This window comes from Octodon degus, unplaced genomic scaffold (assembly GCF_000260255.1).
Source record: "Octodon degus isolate 3935 unplaced genomic scaffold, OctDeg1.0 scaffold00482, whole genome shotgun sequence".
NCBI lineage: Eukaryota > Metazoa > Chordata > Mammalia > Rodentia > Octodontidae > Octodon > Octodon degus.
The window spans coordinates 28,924-37,308 of NW_004525058.1; the positions used below are offsets into that span (position 1 = coordinate 28,924).

Here is an 8,385-nt window from a genome sequence, read left to right on the forward strand (position 1 = left end):
TTTGAAACTGTCTCATTGCTATTTGTTTCTCAATAAAATTATGGAAAAAAAAAAGAAACTCAGACATAGTTCAGACCAACTGTCTACGGAACTGCACCAAGAACTGTGAATAGGGTGGTCCCGGGAGGCGGGAGGTCTCACCACATCTTGGCGCCCTGCAGTAGCTCCGTGGTGCGGTGGGCGCTGAAGGACCGCGAAAGCAAGCATGGGACTCGGGGACCCCGTCTCCTAGGGACGCCTCGAGCCGCTTGGACACCCTGCTCTGAGATGCTAGAGAACAGACACCACCCCTGACCTGTTGCTATTGCAGATAAACAGCAGCAGTGCATTAGGACAGGATCGCGGACCTGTTTAAAAAGGAAGGCATTCGCTGTTTGTCTGAATTTCCGGTTTAACTAGTCCTTTAGTTTTAAACATTTGCTAATTCTGGCAGTCTAATCTCAGAGAGTAAAGGTGACAGGACCTAGTAAATGGCCAAAGCTTTGAGGCCGGAGACAGTGACATTTCTGTTGTCCCTGCTGTGGGGGGTGGGGGTCAGTGCTTTCCTGGCGCTTCCCTGAGAAGGACCCAGCGGCAGGCAAGAGGCGCCTCTCCGTCCTGTCGCTTGGCATTTTAGTGGCAGCCAGCACTTCCACCCCTGGCCTTGGAGTATCCCACTGCGTGATCTAGGAGCTCTGGATTAAGTCTCCCGACCGAGCTACAGACCCTCATGAAAGAGCCAGTTGCATCAGTGTTGCATTTATTCCTTCTGTGTATGACCTCTCCTGGACAGCATGGGGAACAGCACATCATCTTTGGAGAAATCAGCAACTATACCTTGGAACCAGATCCAAGAAACAATTTCTGATAATGGTGTGGTGATGTTCTCAAAACCATCCTGCTCTTACTGTACAATGGCAAAGAAGATTTTCCACAACCTGAACATTAACTATAAAGCGCTGGAATTGGATGTGCTTGAATATGGGAGCCAGTTTCAAGATGTTCTGTACAAAACGAATGGTGAAAGGACCGTTCCAAGAATATTTGTCAATGGAACTTTTGTTGGAGGTATAACTGACACTCACAGGCTTCACAAAGAAGGGAAACTGCTTCCACTAGTTCATCAGTATTATTTAAAAAAAAAAGTAAGAGGAAAGAATTCAGTGACTTAGGTACTATGACTAGGAAATGTCAGTTAAAGTGATACCAGATAATGTCTTCTAAATGTTAACTTAAGTAAGTGAATTATCTTCATGACAATTAACAATAATGAACAATAAATTGCTGCAGAAACCTCATCTTTCTACTTGCCAATTCTTGAGCATAAGACATAGTATTTACAACTGAAGGGATGGTGTTGCATGGAGAAATGAGGGAAGAATGTGTTTTATTGCAATTTATATGTGAACTTTACAAGGAGATAAGTATTTGAAAATTTAAATCTCTACAATATTTAGGAATTAACTCCTTGCTTTTAGCAATAAGGATCAATAATTATTATTTTCTCTAAAATTTGAGGTTCACTGATACAGTTGTGAACTAGGTAATCTATTATATTATGAAAAGCATTCACACTGTATTTCTAGAGCTTAGAAATAAATTTTTAGAATGAAGTTAAATTTAGCAAAACCAAATCACTTAATGATTTAATAGTCCCAGGGAATACAAATGTATCTATGGGTGGAAATTAAAAGGAAAACTATTTCAGCATTCTGTAAGGATGAGCTCTTATGTGAGGATAAAATTAGAAACAGACTTGAATTGTATTGAGTTTTTACTTTTGTGTTACATTTCTTTTCAAAATGTTCTGTAGGAAAACCAGTTATTAGATGGAAAATTAGATGAAATGTTTCTGCTTTGGTTGGATGTGCCTGCCCCACCCCCCTAATTCCTATGTTGGAAACTAATCCCTGATGTAGCAGGGTTGAGAAGTAGGACCAAAATATTGTGACTAAACATATGTAACCAACTATACAATAACTTGCTACCAGCTTTTGTGCTTCCTCTTGCAGAATTGTACAAAAGATACTTCTTTCATCAGACTCAGGGCTGATGATTTGGAAATGAATTCCCATCAGCCCACTTTCATAAATGGATTGATCTGACTTCCTGCTTTTTGGCTTGAAAGTGTTTTCCCTTCAGTTCAGCACTAGTTTCTGCAACAATGACTGGCATGGACTGAGTACTTTTTCTGCTACATCACTTGCTGCATTTCACCAGTTGGGGTGAGAAAACTTTGAGAGAGACACAGGAAAGGGTAAGAGGTGGTCATGATATTAGATAGGGAAAAGAAATCACAAAACATCATTGTAACCAGACCTTTATCCTGAACTGGGTATAGTGGTGCACACTTCTAATCTTCACACTCAGCCTAAGGCAGGAGGATCACCACCAATTGGAGACCTACTTAAACCTCTAAATGAGCTCAAGGCCTCTCTAAACATTATCATTAACCTATCTAAAAAGAAACTTCTGTAACTGACTCATAATTTGAAGGAGGGTGTCACAGGATCACTAATCTCACCATTTTTGACACTGAGAGTTAAAAATTGGGAGTATAAAACCAGCGCAGGGTCCACTGAAAATTCATGATCAGCAAGAATTTCATAGATCTATGCTCTCAAGTTAACAAAACAAAAATGATAGATTTATAGGATCTGTTAAAGCCAGGAATATAGCTCAGTAGTATACTGCCTGCCTGGCAATTGCAAGGTCCTGATTTCAATTCCTGTTAGGAAAAACAGACAGGCTGAGGAGATGGCTCAGTGGAATAAGTGCTTGCCTGGTAAGCATAAGGTCCTGAGTTTGATCCCTAGTACCACCCAAAAAAAAACTAATAGTTTAGCCGGGGAGATGGCTCAGTGGAATAAGCACTTGGCCTGGCAAGCACAAGGACCTGAGTTCAATCCCTGGTTCCTGTTTTCAATGTTTACAAAATTTTTAGGCAGCAGAGCCCCACTACATAGATTTTGCAAAGAGGCATTCCCATGGTCCACGAGGAAACTTCCCTAACCCCCTTAGCTGAGCACCTGGCGCAGGCCCCCTTGGAGGCAATGGACACAGCCAATTTAGATCTGCTGGAAGCCACTCACCTCCGAAGGGTGAAGAATGTGGCTTGCTACTCAAGGTACTTTCATAACTACGAGAGAACGAAAAGAAAGCAAGGCTTTGAAGATTTTCCATCTGACCCAGGTAAGGAGCAAATGATGCCAGGCTTTCCACCCCTGAAAGGTAGCACACGTTCACTTCCTGAACACAGTTCAACTCCAGCACTTTGAGGAGATCCAGGAATGTATCGCAGGGCATCTTATAAATATGCATCCTCCTACAACACAGGTGGATCAAATGTCTTCTCTCCTGGGCCCATTCAAAGAGGCAGGTTTGGAATCTATTTAGAGTCCTTTCCACACAGAGATCTAACATCACATTCAGGAGTTGTGGTGGCCTGGTCACTAGATGTTCAGCCAAGGATTGGTCCCTACATTTGTGGTCTGGTGCACATGCATGGGCCATTTCTCTGGGCCTCACACTCGAGAAGATGTAGTGCTTGTCTCCCCAATACAGCAGCTTCAGTTTTCTTGTGCTGTGGGTGACAAAAGAAGCAGACTCAGAATTGAAGCAAAGACTGAACTTCCAACCTGCATTTTCTTTTCACTTCCTTAGCCTCAGTTTTTCCACTAGTTCTCCTACCTCATTTTTCCTACCATCTCCTACTTCAGTGTCAAGTTCCTGTGAGAGGGGGCAGGTGTGGGCTCCTCTTGTGGTCTCCAAAACCAGCACATGAATCTTCACTATCAGGATGCTGCTCTCAGGTGATGCTCAGGATGGCCAAGAACTCTGAGATAGCCTTCCTTTAGAACATCAGAAATTGATGCACTCATCGGCCCCCATGATCCATGAACCCCCTCTGTCCTACCCCAAGCTCCTTGACTTCTCTTTCAAGGCTACCTGGGCATGCTCACCTGGGTCAAATATTCTGGGTCAGTAGCATATCCAGCCCATCCAGCACAAATTTAAGTGCCCGTAGCTTTTTCTCTGTCTGGAATTTTTGCAGTTCAGGTTGTGGTTTCCACATCTCTAGCATGGACCCCAAAGGGAGACAGGGGAATGGCCAGGCCTGCACCATCACTTTCAGTGCCTCATTGTGTTCCCCTATGAAGGCATTCTTGAATAAGTCATTGAAGAGCCCAGTGGGCAGATCCTGCAGATCAGTGTTGGCTATTGTCCCATTCTTCATCAGGCTCTGCTTGGCCAGCTTATACAGAGGTGGTGGTGTGTGTGTGCTCATCCTGAGAAACCTTCAAGAAGAAGGACACTGGGTACTGTTCTGGCCAAGCTCAAGAACCCTCTGCTTACCTAAGAGATTATCTCTGGACCAATGAATCTGGCCTGTCTATGACAAAGCACTAACACTGTATTGCCCAATGTCTCTATCTCCCATTAACACAAAGCCATGGCTCTGCTCCTTGCACACCTGTGTCCATCTGTCTCATTTGCTGTTGGCCTCTGACCCTGTTTACTTCAGTCCTTGCTGAAAATGGGTATTCAGCAGTTGGAATGCTCAGTTATGCTCCCTGTGGGACAAGTTTCTAGTCATCATTCCATCGTCCTGGGTTAGTAACAAAGGAAACATCACATGGCCTAACCATCTATATTTTCCATTCCAATCATGAGCCTGTCTAGGACAGAATAGGAAGGTTCTACAAAGTGAGAACCATTATGTTTACTCTACTTTTGTTTGTTTTGGACAGCATATTCCTATGTAGCCCAGGTTGATTGAGAATATCCATCCATCCTCCTGCGTCAGCCTTTCAAAATTTTGGGGTTGCACTTATGGGCCTCTTAGCTCGAAATTTTTACTTTATACATCACAAAAAGCATTTACCATAGCGACTTTCAGCATGTCATTTAGAGATGTGCAAGTTAACTCTCAGATGTAGATTCTCCATCACCACTCTTCTCTATCTGAAAATTGACCAGGGTGAGTTGGAGGAAAGTGGAGAATAAGGCTAAAAACAGACTCCAGTTTCAAAATATTGCACAGAGAACATGATGTCTCACACTTCATACAAACCCAGAACGTTGGGGGCAGAGATGAGAGGGTCTCCAATTCAAGCCCACCCTGGACATTTTATTAACCTAATAAGAGCCTGCCTCAAACATTAATAAGAGCTGAGGGATGTACCTCAGTGGAAAGTTCCAGGTTTCAGTCTCAGTATGAGAGAAAAAATAAAAGTAACGTTGCTCTTGGTGACTCAAATCTGTAATCTTTGTACTTGAGAGTCCAAGGCCGGATGTTCAGAGCAAGTTTAAGGGCAGCGAGGGTGCATAGTGAGTTCAAGACCAGCTCAAACTAGAGAAAACTTGTCTGAAGAAACCAAAAGCAAACTAACAGAAACAAATAAAACAATAATGCCTGATGTTCTGTACAGAATATTCTGTGTGATGTCTCCCTGTGTGGCACTGCATTTTGACTTGAACACAGGGTCTTTGCTCAGAGAAATAACCATTCCTTATTTTGTTGAGATTCAATCTACATAAGTTGTTCATGCTGAGAAGGAACTTGCTAACATCTCTCCTCCACTTTCTCAGTGGGTGGCATCTAAGACATGGCAACCACTCTCAGCTAAATTCCTTTTAGGCTCATTTTTATACATAGGAATGAGGAATAAATTTAGGCTTTGGCCTATGTTAGAAAAGTACCCAACATTGTCTGCTACTGTACCCTTATTTTCAAAGGTTAAATAAAAGTTATTAACTTCCTATTCAGGCCTGGTGGTATTTAACTGCATTCCCACAAACTGGGAACCTGAAGCATGAGGACCACTGTGAGTTTGAGACAGGGTTATACCATACAGTGAGTTCAAGCCCAGCCTGAATTGTGTAATGAAGCCCTTTCTGAAAAAAATAAATTTTATTTAAAAAATTGCTGACCTCTAAATCTGCAAAGTACTTTCAGTGAAAAAGCATTTTGGTCTTTTGCTCTCTGAGCCCAAGTCTCAGCTGTGTATTCTAAGCTGCCTGGAGCTCACTATGGGGCAGCATTGAGCCCATCCACAGTGAGGATGAGGGTAGTCGGTCTGGAGTTCAAGATCATTTGGGCTCCATATCAAGGTCAAGGTAGAGTAGCACAAGTATATTTCTAAATGTGAGGGCACATAAATAGGCTGAATGAAACAGAACATATTTGGACACACAATGGGGAGAAGGGTGAAGTGCTGAAAAGTGGAATTTGGGGCAACAGGGGTAACCTGACTTTTACTCTTCACCCCTGAGTCTCATGTGACTTTGGCCAGATTCTCCAAGACTCACCTTCCTTCATAACTGAATCGGGCTCATGATTTTTTCCAATCCTCACTTCCTCTTTGAAGTATGTTCTGTTATTGTAGCTCAGATTTAAGAGTTGAGATGAAGGACAGTGTAGTCTCAGCCTAGATTTGTAAGCATCTGTGGCTGTGCAGTAGTCTTCCTTACTCTGCCCTTTTCCCTGCTCTCTATTGAATCTGGGGAGGGGGCGGGGAGATGGCTCAGTGGAATAAGCTCTTCCCTGGCAAGCGCAAAGGCCTGAGTTCAATCCCTGGTTCCACAAAAAAAGTACCCTGAGTCTGGGGAGGAATTGCTTCCTTTGTTACTGCCCAACCACAGAGATGAATGAGTGACCACTGCTGGAACACCCCAGCAGGACCCACCACCCTTCTGAACCCCAGGCCTAACTCACCATTTCCCAGTTCTCTCTCTGTCATGCACCCTCACTATCCAGTGAGGACAATGAGACTTCTTGGGTTTTTGTCTTCAGAATATTAGGGTGAGGTTGAAAGGTGGGGTAACAAAGGCTCAGCATGGATCCCAGAGGTGGAGTGGAGTGGAAGGACCAGAGATGGACTGATACACACAGTGAGGTGGTGGCTTGGAGGTGCTAGAACTAGATGGAGCAAAAAGGCTTTTCCTCCCCCACCGACTCTCTTGCTGCCTCCCCTCAAGGAGCTGTGTGACCTTGGGGAGATGACTTTGCCTCCCTAGTTCACTCAAGAATTCCAGAGGACTTGTTAGGACCTCCTTCAATCACGGACATGTGAGCTCAAGGCCAGAATTGACCTATGAAAACCCTGATGCTATCCCTGGAAATTCCCTATGGTCAAACAGGTGGTGACAACACCTCTCATCCCAGCTCACACCTCTAATCCAAGCGCTCTGGATCAGAGGTGGGGATGGAGGGTCATTGAGAATTCAAAGCCAACCTGACTATATCTTGAGTTTAAGGCTCATACAGCATCAAGAACAAAAAATAAACCAAACCATAAAAACTTAGATTTTCTGACATCTTGCTGAAATACTACTTATGTGTCTGTCCCTGAAATGTCACTGCTGCCCCCAAGTCCTTACTGATACTACCAACCTTCCATTTTAACTTCTCACAATGCAACTGATAAAGATTTATCTATTTACTGGAACTCAGCACTTCCATAGCTATGTAATTCTCTTTTCCCTTTTTTAAAAGTTACAGCCATTTCACACATCACTGAAAGATTTCTGGCGACCAATGATGGAATTCATACAGCAGGTAATATGATAGAGTACATTGAAGTTAGGATGCAGAATTCTGAAATGTGGGTTCCCACACATTCTCATATAGGTGAGATTTACCGCATAGAGACATGGGCATGAGCAGGTCTGTGTTGTTTCACTTTATTTTTTAGAAACCAGGTTTCATGATGTAGCTCACATTGGCCTTGAACTTAATACATATCCCAGGCTAGCCTCAAACTTATGTCTATGATCCTGCCTCAGCTTCCAAGTGCTGGGATTACAGGTGTGTGCCACCACGCCCAGTCTCATTCGGAGCTGCTGCACTCTGCCTAAGCAGGTATTTTAGTCCACTGAGCTATCTGGCCAGGCCTTGGACTTAATTTTAGCCTCTGTAAGGCTATGGCAAGGTAATCATAAATTCCAGTTTGGTACAAGAAACATAGTGACTTTGTACGACAAACTAAATCTGCTTGGAATGTAATGAGGCTTGTATTCAGCTAAGACAAGAGTGATTTACAGGGAATCTTTTCACAACATCCTCAAAACTAATAATTGGGAATTTAACAAAATTTGCTCTAAGAATAGTCAGAATGGCAAATTAGTTAGAACCTTCTAAAATTAAAACAAGGGCTAGCCAAATAGCTCAGTGGATTAAAGAGCCTTCAAGCAGGCACAAGGACCAGGGGTTCGGTACCCACACCTGCAGTGCCAGCCACACCCCTGGGGGTGCACTATGATAGCCATTGAGACTAGGCATGGTGGTACGTGCCTGTAATCTCAGCTTTTGGGAGGCTGTAATCCGGCGGATCACTATGAGTCTGATCTAGTAGTGAGACCTTGAACACCCTGTACACCGTTCCCTAAAATAGAAAGAAAAAA

General features: G+C 43.4%; 1 pseudogene; it reads left to right on the forward strand.

The window, feature by feature from the left end:
• Positions 1-773: 773 nt before the first annotated feature.
• LOC101573870 lies at positions 774-1,183 on the forward strand (annotated as a pseudogene).
• The last annotated feature ends 7,202 nt before the right edge of the window (positions 1,184-8,385 follow it).